This window comes from Watersipora subatra, unplaced genomic scaffold (assembly GCF_963576615.1).
Source record: "Watersipora subatra unplaced genomic scaffold, tzWatSuba1.1 SCAFFOLD_180, whole genome shotgun sequence".
Taxonomy (NCBI): domain Eukaryota; kingdom Metazoa; phylum Bryozoa; class Gymnolaemata; order Cheilostomatida; family Watersiporidae; genus Watersipora; species Watersipora subatra.
The window spans coordinates 20,299-31,772 of NW_027045379.1; positions in this window are offsets into that span (position 1 = coordinate 20,299).

The window sequence follows — 11,474 nt, forward strand, 5'->3', positions numbered from 1 at the left end:
ACACCATCTTATCACACCATCTCATCATACCATCTCATAACACCATCTCATCACACCATCTCATCACATCATCTCATCACACCATCTCATCATCTCAACTTATCCCACCATCTCATCACACCATCTCATCACACCATCTCATCACACCATCTCATCACACCATCTCATCACACCATCTCATCACACCATCTCATCATACCATCTCATCACATCATCTCATCATCTCAACTTATCCCACCATCTCATCACATCATCTCATCATACCATCTCATCATACCATCTCATCACACCATCTCATCACACCATCTCATCACACTATCTCATCACACCATCTCATCATCTCAACTTATCCCACCATCTCATCATACCATCTCATCACATCATCTCATCATACCATCTCATCACACCATCTCATCACACCATCTCATCACACCATCTCATCACACCATCTCATCACACCATCTCATCACACCATCTCATCGCACCATCTCATCATACCAACTTATCATACCATCTCATCACACCATCTCATCACACCATCTCATCACACCATCTCATCACACCATCTCATCACACCATCTCATCACACCATCTCATCACACCATCTCATCACACCATCTCATCACACCATCTCATCACACTATCTCATCACACCATCTCATCATCTCAACTTATCCCACCATCTCATCATACCATCTCATCACACCATCTCATCACACCATCTCATCACACCATCTCATCACACCATCTCATCACACCATCTCATCACACCATCTCATCACACCATCTCATCACACCATCTCATCACACCATCTCATCACACCATCTCATCACACCATCTCATCACACCATCTCATCACACCATCTTATCACACCATCTCATCATACCATCTCATAACACCATCTCATCACACCATCTCATCACATCATCTCATCACACCATCTCATCATCTCAACTTATCCCACCATCTCATCACACCATCTCATCACACCATCTCATCACACCATCTCATCACACCATCTCATCACACCATCTCATCACACCATCTCATCACACCATCTCATCACACCATCTCATCACACCATCTCATCACACCATCTCATCACACCATCTCATCACACCATCTCATCACACCATCTCATCACACCATCTCATCACACCATCTTATCACACCATCTCATCATACCATCTCATAACACCATCTCATCACACCATCTCATCACATCATCTCATCACACCATCTCATCATCTCAACTTATCCCACCATCTCATCACACCATCTCATCACACCATCTCATCACACCATCTCATCACACCATCTCATCACACCATCTCATCACACCATCTCATCATACCATCTCATCATCTCAACTTATCATACCATCTCATCACACCATCTCATCACATCATCTCATCACACCATCTCATCACACCATCTCATCACACTATCTCATCACACCATCTCATCATCTCAACTTATCCCACCATCTCATCATACCATCTCATCACATCATCTCATCATACCATCTCATCACACCATCTCATCACACCATCTCATCACACCATCTCATCACACCATCTCATCACACCATCTCATCATCTCAACTTATCCCACCATCTCATCACATCATCTCATCATACCATCTCATCATACCATCTCATCACACCATCTCATCACACCATCTCATCACACTATCTCATCACACCATCTCATCATCTCAACTTATCCCACCATCTCATCATACCATCTCATCACATCATCTCATCATACCATCTCATCACACCATCTCATCACACCATCTCATCACACCATCTCATCACACCATCTCATCACACCATCTCATCATCTCAACTTATCCCACCATCTCATCATACCATCTCATCACACCATCTCATCACACCATCTCATCACACCATCTCATCACACCATCTCATCACATCATCTCATCACATCATCTCATCATCTCAACTTATCCCACCATCTCATCACATCATCTCATCATACCATCTCATCATACCATCTCATCACACCATCTCATCACACCATCTCATCACACTATCTCATCACACCATCTCATCATCTCAACTTATCCCACCATCTCATCATACCATCTCATCACATCATCTCATCATACCATCTCATCACACCATCTCATCACACCATCTCATCACACCATCTCATCACACCATCTCATCACACCATCTCATCATCTCAACTTATCCCACCATCTCATCATACCATCTCATCACACCATCTCATCACACCATCTCATCACACCATCTCATCACACCATCTCATCACACCATCTCATCACACCATCTCATCACACCATCTCATCACACCATCTCATCACACCATCTCATCACACCATCTCATCACACCATCTCATCACACCATCTCATCACACCATCTTATCACACCATCTCATCATACCATCTCATAACACCATCTCATCACACCATCTCATCACACCATCTCATCACACCATCTCATCACACCATCTCATCACACCATCTCATCATCTCAACTTATCCCACCATCTCATCATACCATCTCATCACACCATCTCATCACACCATCTCATCACACCATCTCATCACACCATCTCATCACACCATCTCATCACACCATCTCATCACACCATCTCATCACACCATCTCATCACACCATCTCATCACACCATCTCATCACACCATCTCATCACACCATCTCATCACACCATCTTATCACACCATCTCATCATACCATCTCATAATACCATCTCATCACACCATCTCATCACATCATCTCATCACACCATCTCATCATCTCAACTTATCCCACCATCTCATCACACCATCTCATCATACCATCTCATCACACCATCTCATCACACCATCTCATCACACCATCTCATCACACCATCTCATCACACCATCTCATCACACCATCTCATCATCTCAACTTATCCCACCATCTCATCATACCATCTCATCACACCATCTCATCACACCATCTCATCACACCATCTCATCACACCATCTCATCACACCATCTCATCACACCATCTCATCACACCATCTCATCACACCATCTCATCACACCATCTCATCACACCATCTCATCACACCATCTCATCACACCATCTCATCACACCATCTCATCACACCATCTCATCACACCATCTTATCACACCATCTCATCATACCATCTCATAACACCATCTCATCACACCATCTCATCACATCATCTCATCACACCATCTCATCATCTCAACTTATCCCACCATCTCATCACACCATCTCATCACACCATCTCATCACACCATCTCATCACACCATCTCATCACACCATCTCATCACACCATCTCATCATACCATCTCATCACATCATCTCATCATCTCAACTTATCCCACCATCTCATCACATCATCTCATCATACCATCTCATCACACCATCTCATCACACCATCTCATCATACCATCTCATCACACCATCTCATCACACCATCTCATCACACTATCTCATCACACCATCTCATCATCTCAACTTATCCCACCATCTCATCATACCATCTCATCACATCATCTCATCATACCATCTCATCACACCATCTCATCACACCATCTCATCACACCATCTCATCACACCATCTCATCGCACCATCTCATCATACCAACTTATCATACCATCTCATCACACCATCTCATCACACCATCTCATCACACCATCTCATCACACCATCTCATCACACCATCTCATCACACCATCTCATCACACCATCTCATCACACCATCTCATCACACCATCTCATCGCACCATCTCATCACACTATCTCATCACACCATCTCATCACACCATCTCATCACATCATCTCATCATACCAACTTATCATACCATCTCATCACACCATCTCATCATACCATCTCATCACACCATCTCATCACACCATCTCATCACACCATCTCATCATACCATCTCATCCCGCCATCTCATCATACCATCTCATCACATCATCTCATCATACCAACTTATCATACCATCTCATCACACCATCTCATCGCACCATCTCATCACACCATCTCATCACACCATCTCATCACACCATCTCATCACACCATCTCATCACTCTAACTCACCACACCATCTCATCACACCATCTCATCACATCAGCTCATCATACCATCTCATCACACCATCTCATCAAACCATCTCATCACACCATCTCATCATACCATCTCATCCCGCCATCTCATCATACCATCTCATCACACCATCTCATCACACCATCTCATCACACCATCTCATCATACCATCTCATCCCGCCATCTCATCATACCATCTCATCACATCATCTCATCACACCATCTTATCATACCATCTCATCACACCATCTTATCATACCATCTCATCACACCATCTCATCACATCATCTCATCACACCATCTTATCATACCATCTCATCATACCATCTTATCATACCATCTTATCACACCATCTCATCAAACCATCTTATCATACCATCTCATCATACCATCTCATCACACCATCTCATCACATCATCTCATCATACCAACGTATCATACCATTTCATCAAACCATCTCATCATACCATCTCATCACACCATCTCATCACATCATCTCATCACATCATCTCATCATACCATCTCATCACACCATCTCATCACACCATCTCATCACAGCATCTCATCATACCAACTTATCATACCATCTCATCACACCATCTCATCATACCATCTCATCACACCATCTCATCACACCATCTCATCACATCATCTCATCATACCAACTTATCATACCATCTGATCACACCATCTCATCACACCATCTCATCACACCATCTCATCATACCATCTCATCCCGCCATCTCATCATACCATCTCATCACACCATCTCATCACACCATCTCATCACACCATCTCATCACACCATCTCATCACACCATCTCATCACACCATCTCATCACACCATCTCATCACACCATCTCATCACACCATCTCATCACACCATCTCATCACACCATCTTATCACACCATCTCATCATACCATCTCATAACACCATCTCATCACACCATCTCATCACACCATCTCATCACACCATCTCATCACACCATCTCATCACACCATCTCATCATCTCAACTTATCCCACCATCTCATCATACCATCTCATCACACCATCTCATCACACCATCTCATCACACCATCTCATCACACCATCTCATCACACCATCTCATCACACCATCTCATCACACCATCTCATCACACCATCTCATCACACCATCTCATCACACCATCTCATCACACCATCTCATCACACCATCTCATCACACCATCTTATCACACCATCTCATCATACCATCTCATAATACCATCTCATCACACCATCTCATCACATCATCTCATCACACCATCTCATCATCTCAACTTATCCCACCATCTCATCACACCATCTCATCATACCATCTCATCACACCATCTCATCACACCATCTCATCACACCATCTCATCACACCATCTCATCACACCATCTCATCACACCATCTCATCATCTCAACTTATCCCACCATCTCATCATACCATCTCATCACACCATCTCATCACACCATCTCATCACACCATCTCATCACACCATCTCATCACACCATCTCATCACACCATCTCATCACACCATCTCATCACACCATCTCATCACACCATCTCATCACACCATCTCATCACACCATCTCATCACACCATCTCATCACACCATCTCATCACACCATCTCATCACACCATCTTATCACACCATCTCATCATACCATCTCATAACACCATCTCATCACACCATCTCATCACATCATCTCATCACACCATCTCATCATCTCAACTTATCCCACCATCTCATCACACCATCTCATCACACCATCTCATCACACCATCTCATCACACCATCTCATCACACCATCTCATCACACCATCTCATCATACCATCTCATCACATCATCTCATCATCTCAACTTATCCCACCATCTCATCACATCATCTCATCATACCATCTCATCACACCATCTCATCACACCATCTCATCATACCATCTCATCACACCATCTCATCACACCATCTCATCACACTATCTCATCACACCATCTCATCATCTCAACTTATCCCACCATCTCATCATACCATCTCATCACATCATCTCATCATACCATCTCATCACACCATCTCATCACACCATCTCATCACACCATCTCATCACACCATCTCATCGCACCATCTCATCATACCAACTTATCATACCATCTCATCACACCATCTCATCACACCATCTCATCACACCATCTCATCACACCATCTCATCACACCATCTCATCACACCATCTCATCACACCATCTCATCACACCATCTCATCACACCATCTCATCGCACCATCTCATCACACTATCTCATCACACCATCTCATCACACCATCTCATCACATCATCTCATCATACCAACTTATCATACCATCTCATCACACCATCTCATCATACCATCTCATCACACCATCTCATCACACCATCTCATCACACCATCTCATCATACCATCTCATCCCGCCATCTCATCATACCATCTCATCACATCATCTCATCATACCAACTTATCATACCATCTCATCACACCATCTCATCGCACCATCTCATCACACCATCTCATCACACCATCTCATCACACCATCTCATCACACCATCTCATCACTCTAACTCACCACACCATCTCATCACACCATCTCATCACATCAGCTCATCATACCATCTCATCACACCATCTCATCAAACCATCTCATCACACCATCTCATCATACCATCTCATCCCGCCATCTCATCATACCATCTCATCACACCATCTCATCACACCATCTCATCACACCATCTCATCATACCATCTCATCCCGCCATCTCATCATACCATCTCATCACATCATCTCATCACACCATCTTATCATACCATCTCATCACACCATCTTATCATACCATCTCATCACACCATCTCATCACATCATCTCATCACACCATCTTATCATACCATCTCATCATACCATCTTATCATACCATCTTATCACACCATCTCATCAAACCATCTTATCATACCATCTCATCATACCATCTCATCACACCATCTCATCACATCATCTCATCATACCAACGTATCATACCATTTCATCAAACCATCTCATCATACCATCTCATCACACCATCTCATCACATCATCTCATCACATCATCTCATCATACCATCTCATCACACCATCTCATCACACCATCTCATCACAGCATCTCATCATACCAACTTATCATACCATCTCATCACACCATCTCATCATACCATCTCATCACACCATCTCATCACACCATCTCATCACATCATCTCATCATACCAACTTATCATACCATCTGATCACACCATCTCATCACACCATCTCATCACACCATCTCATCATACCATCTCATCCCGCCATCTCATCATACCATCTCATCACACCATCTCATCACACCATCTCATCACACCATCTCATCACACCATACCATCATACCATCTCATCACACCATTCCATCATACCATCACACCATACCATCAAACCATCTCATGACACAATCTCATCCCACCATCTCGTCATACCGTCTCATCACAACATTCCGTCACACCATCTCATTACACCATCTCATCACACCATCACACGCTGCCCTGAAGCTGTAGACCTCTTAAGCATCAACAACCCTCAAAGTATGCATAAATGCGATCAATTGTAAGCATCAAAATCTACATAAATATATTGTTTATGGTTCATGGTATGCAAAACCTTTTCTTTATTCAACGATTGACATAAAACTCATGACACTAAAGATATATCTGTAAGGGAAATTGACAGAACAAGAGCTATTACTTCTTTCTTACAATTATTATTTAGATGAGCCTGTCCCATATTGCTCCTCATTGGCTTATTAACTATGCTATTAGCATATTAATTATTTATAGTTATAAGGTCTATGGTGCAACTTATCGATGTTTTGATTTGCTTCAATGCAGAAAAGGATCTCTCGCTCATTGCATTAATGGCAGGCAATACCAATACTAGATTAGTGAGCCTGAAAATTAGTGAAAATGCAAGTTTGAGGGTTTTTTTCACATCCCTACCATAAGCAATAATGTTCAGTTTCTAAGTCTTAACAAAGTTTCACAAGATCACTCATTTGACGAGATCACCACGGAGACAATATAAAATGCTAATTGCTCGCACTTAATTTAGTTGTTAGAATTTCCAACTTGGAAATACCAAATGAATGAGCTTACCTTAACTTTAGGTTGAGGTGGAGAACTTAAAATGAGCTTCTCACCTAACTGCCAAAAGTCACTAAAAAGTTGGGCTGGCTCAGCCGCCCAGTGAGCCACCCAGCCGCCCCAGGGAACACGGGCCTGATAAATACAAATCAATTTTCAGAATCCATTCCGAATACATTCATAGCACCATTTTATATTAGAATACCACTTTATATTAGTATACTATTTTTATATTACAGTACCATTTTTATATCAGAATACTATTTTTATATCAGAATACCGTTTTTATATCAGAATACCATTTTATATCAGAATATCATATTTATATTAGAGTAGCATTTGACATCAGCAACTACAAGTCTGTCTCTAACAGCTTTTTAAGAGTATGTATAACTTATCATTGGCGATTATTGGTAATTATCAACTAAATTATGTTATTGTCAAAAGAAAAAAAAATGACAGGACGGAAATCAGAAACCATTGAATGAGTTGAACCGATGTGTTTTAACATTTTGAAATATAATATTAGACGTGATAAGATAATATACAAAAGGTTGAAGTAACAGAAAGTTCATAAACCAAAATATACAAGAGGATGTAGAATGTTGGTGTCACAGATTAGAAAACGATGTTTGTCATATGTGGGGAAGGACAAATATAAATATTTTGACCATAGTTTACACAGGATTTTCAAACCTGTAAGACAAATGCGAAAATATGCAAGTTTGTTATAAGGCAATATGTTTGAGGATTCTGTGATGTGACGGGTAGCAGTGTCGTAAGCTGGGATACATGGTAGTACGCAAGTCTTAATATAGATTTCTGTGAAAGTAAGACAGGGAGTAGTGAGACGTGTGTGCATGCGTGCTTTATTTCATCAATTAGTAGAAATATAACATTAAGCAAAATGAAGATATAGTTATAATATTAAGTTGAAGAAAATAAATTAAAGATTAGTTCCTACTTGTTAAGACGTTATGAAGCCCACGTGCGCAGTAGCACTGCAGCTGGTCAAGGCGCTGGGCCCGCAGGAGTTGGCACATTCAAGCAGCAGATCTGAACTTATCTAGGCTTAACAAATGGCTTTTAACATTAACTCTAAAACTACTAAGTGCAGACGTTTTTGCGTAAGTCTATTGGAAGACTGTTCCATTGTGTTGGTACTCTGTATTCGAGTGTTTTTGTCCTGAAGCATTATAAAATAATGGTAAAGGTAGAGGTTGGTTTTTAAAAATCTGATGTTATATTGTGAATCCTTTTTTGTTTTGTCATCACTTGAATAAAATTTTGAATGAGCTATCAAGAGAACTTTATGCTGATAAAGTTTATCGACAGGCACCACAAACAGCTGAACAAACAGGGACCGAGATGAAGCCAGTGGTGGTTTATTAAAGATTATGCGCAATAGACATTTTTGTGATATTAATTTTTTTTAAATAGGATAATGAATCATTTCACGAATGACTCCAGACAGTAACCAAGTTTAGAGTTAATAAACGCGTTGTTTATTAGTTTCATAATACTTCTGGGTAAAAATTTAGAACGTCTACTAATAAGACCCGACAGATACTATCCGCTTATTAAGCTTATTGACATAGTTTCTGTAGTGAGACGAAAAAGTATACATCAATGCTAGTGGTCAGATGGCAATGCACAAATTGAAAGCAAGACAACAGTACTACCTTTTGGCTTATGAATTACTTCTGTTCGTATTGAAATATCTTTAGTATAAGTTTTTTTCTTCATGAACTCGAGCTCTCAAACTTGTGGTGACATTTAAAATACAGTACAACAATCAATACCTCACCTCAATGAGCTTTTGCACCGAATTCATTAACATTCCCAAATCTGTCTCTTAAATACCTTTTTATACTCTGAAAACAAGACTGAATTGAATTTGTAGTGAAAACCTTTTGTTTGAGCCTGTTTATTTTGAATACTATTGTCTAATTTCACTTGAGAGGATGGACATTTATAATTTTAAAAATCATTTTTAAAAAAAAACTTATAAAAGTGCCATTTATGTTTTCTTTATAGTACCAAATATGTACAAGACGAGTCACATGCAAAAAAAATACATAGACTAACATTTTGATACGTCGAGCAAACTTCATTCGCGAAAGTCTTTGACATTTCATTCACAATACAAAATAAACAGCAAATCATAAGTAGGAGAGGCGGAGCATACCTCATGCGCATTGGGACATGTCCCAAGGCATCCCATGTGTCCCAAAGCAATCCATGAACTATCTTGCTGTTTGCTTAGTTTACTATTACCGGAGTACAAGGAAAGTTAAATACTGCGCTATGCGCTTCATCAAGGCCATGCCGGCCTTAGCAATAAGTAACAGGGATCAGTAATAGCTACTTGCTTTAAAAGTGCATAAAATATATTATACATTTTTATTACAGAGAGTCATGGTGCCTAATTGAAAACCAACCACACACATTAGTTGTACAGATGAGCATATTACAGCTTTACAACTGGTGTTAAATGGAAAATCTACTTTGCAAGGAGCAAAGTAGATTACTAACTTTAACTTCAAGTAACTTGAGCTTTAACTTGGCAAAATAACGTGAAGAGACATTTTCACGTTATTTTGCCAAAGAAACGAATGCAATTGAACCGGGCCAATCTCCAGGCAGTTTGACCTATCGGCTATGGTTTAAAAATAGCAGTGTTCGATGGTGACCAGGAGAAAGCTATAACCTTTTGACTGCATCTACACTGCATGATGGGCTCACAAAAAAGATGCTGAGAGAACTTGCTTTTGAATATGCGAAGATCAACTATCGCTCTTATTTAACTAGCTGGGATACAAACAAACAAGCAGGTCTGTGGTAGTTTACTTGTATATGTTATATATGTTCTACTTATAAATATTCAGAACGTTTCCTACAAGTTTGCAACTACTATCTAATATACCGTAAAACCTCTAATTGATTTCCACCTCTATTTGACTGCCACCTCTATTTGACCACCACTATGAGAGAAAGGTTGGAAAATGGAGCGCTACCGTCTAATGGAGCGTCACCTCCATTTGATTACCACTTTGACTATCTTTGATGTTTATGAGTCCATAGTATCAAGTGATCTGTAAAAAAGTGCCTACAAAATTGTATTCATAACGAATTGTTTACATTAACAACAATCAATCCCTTGTTGACCTA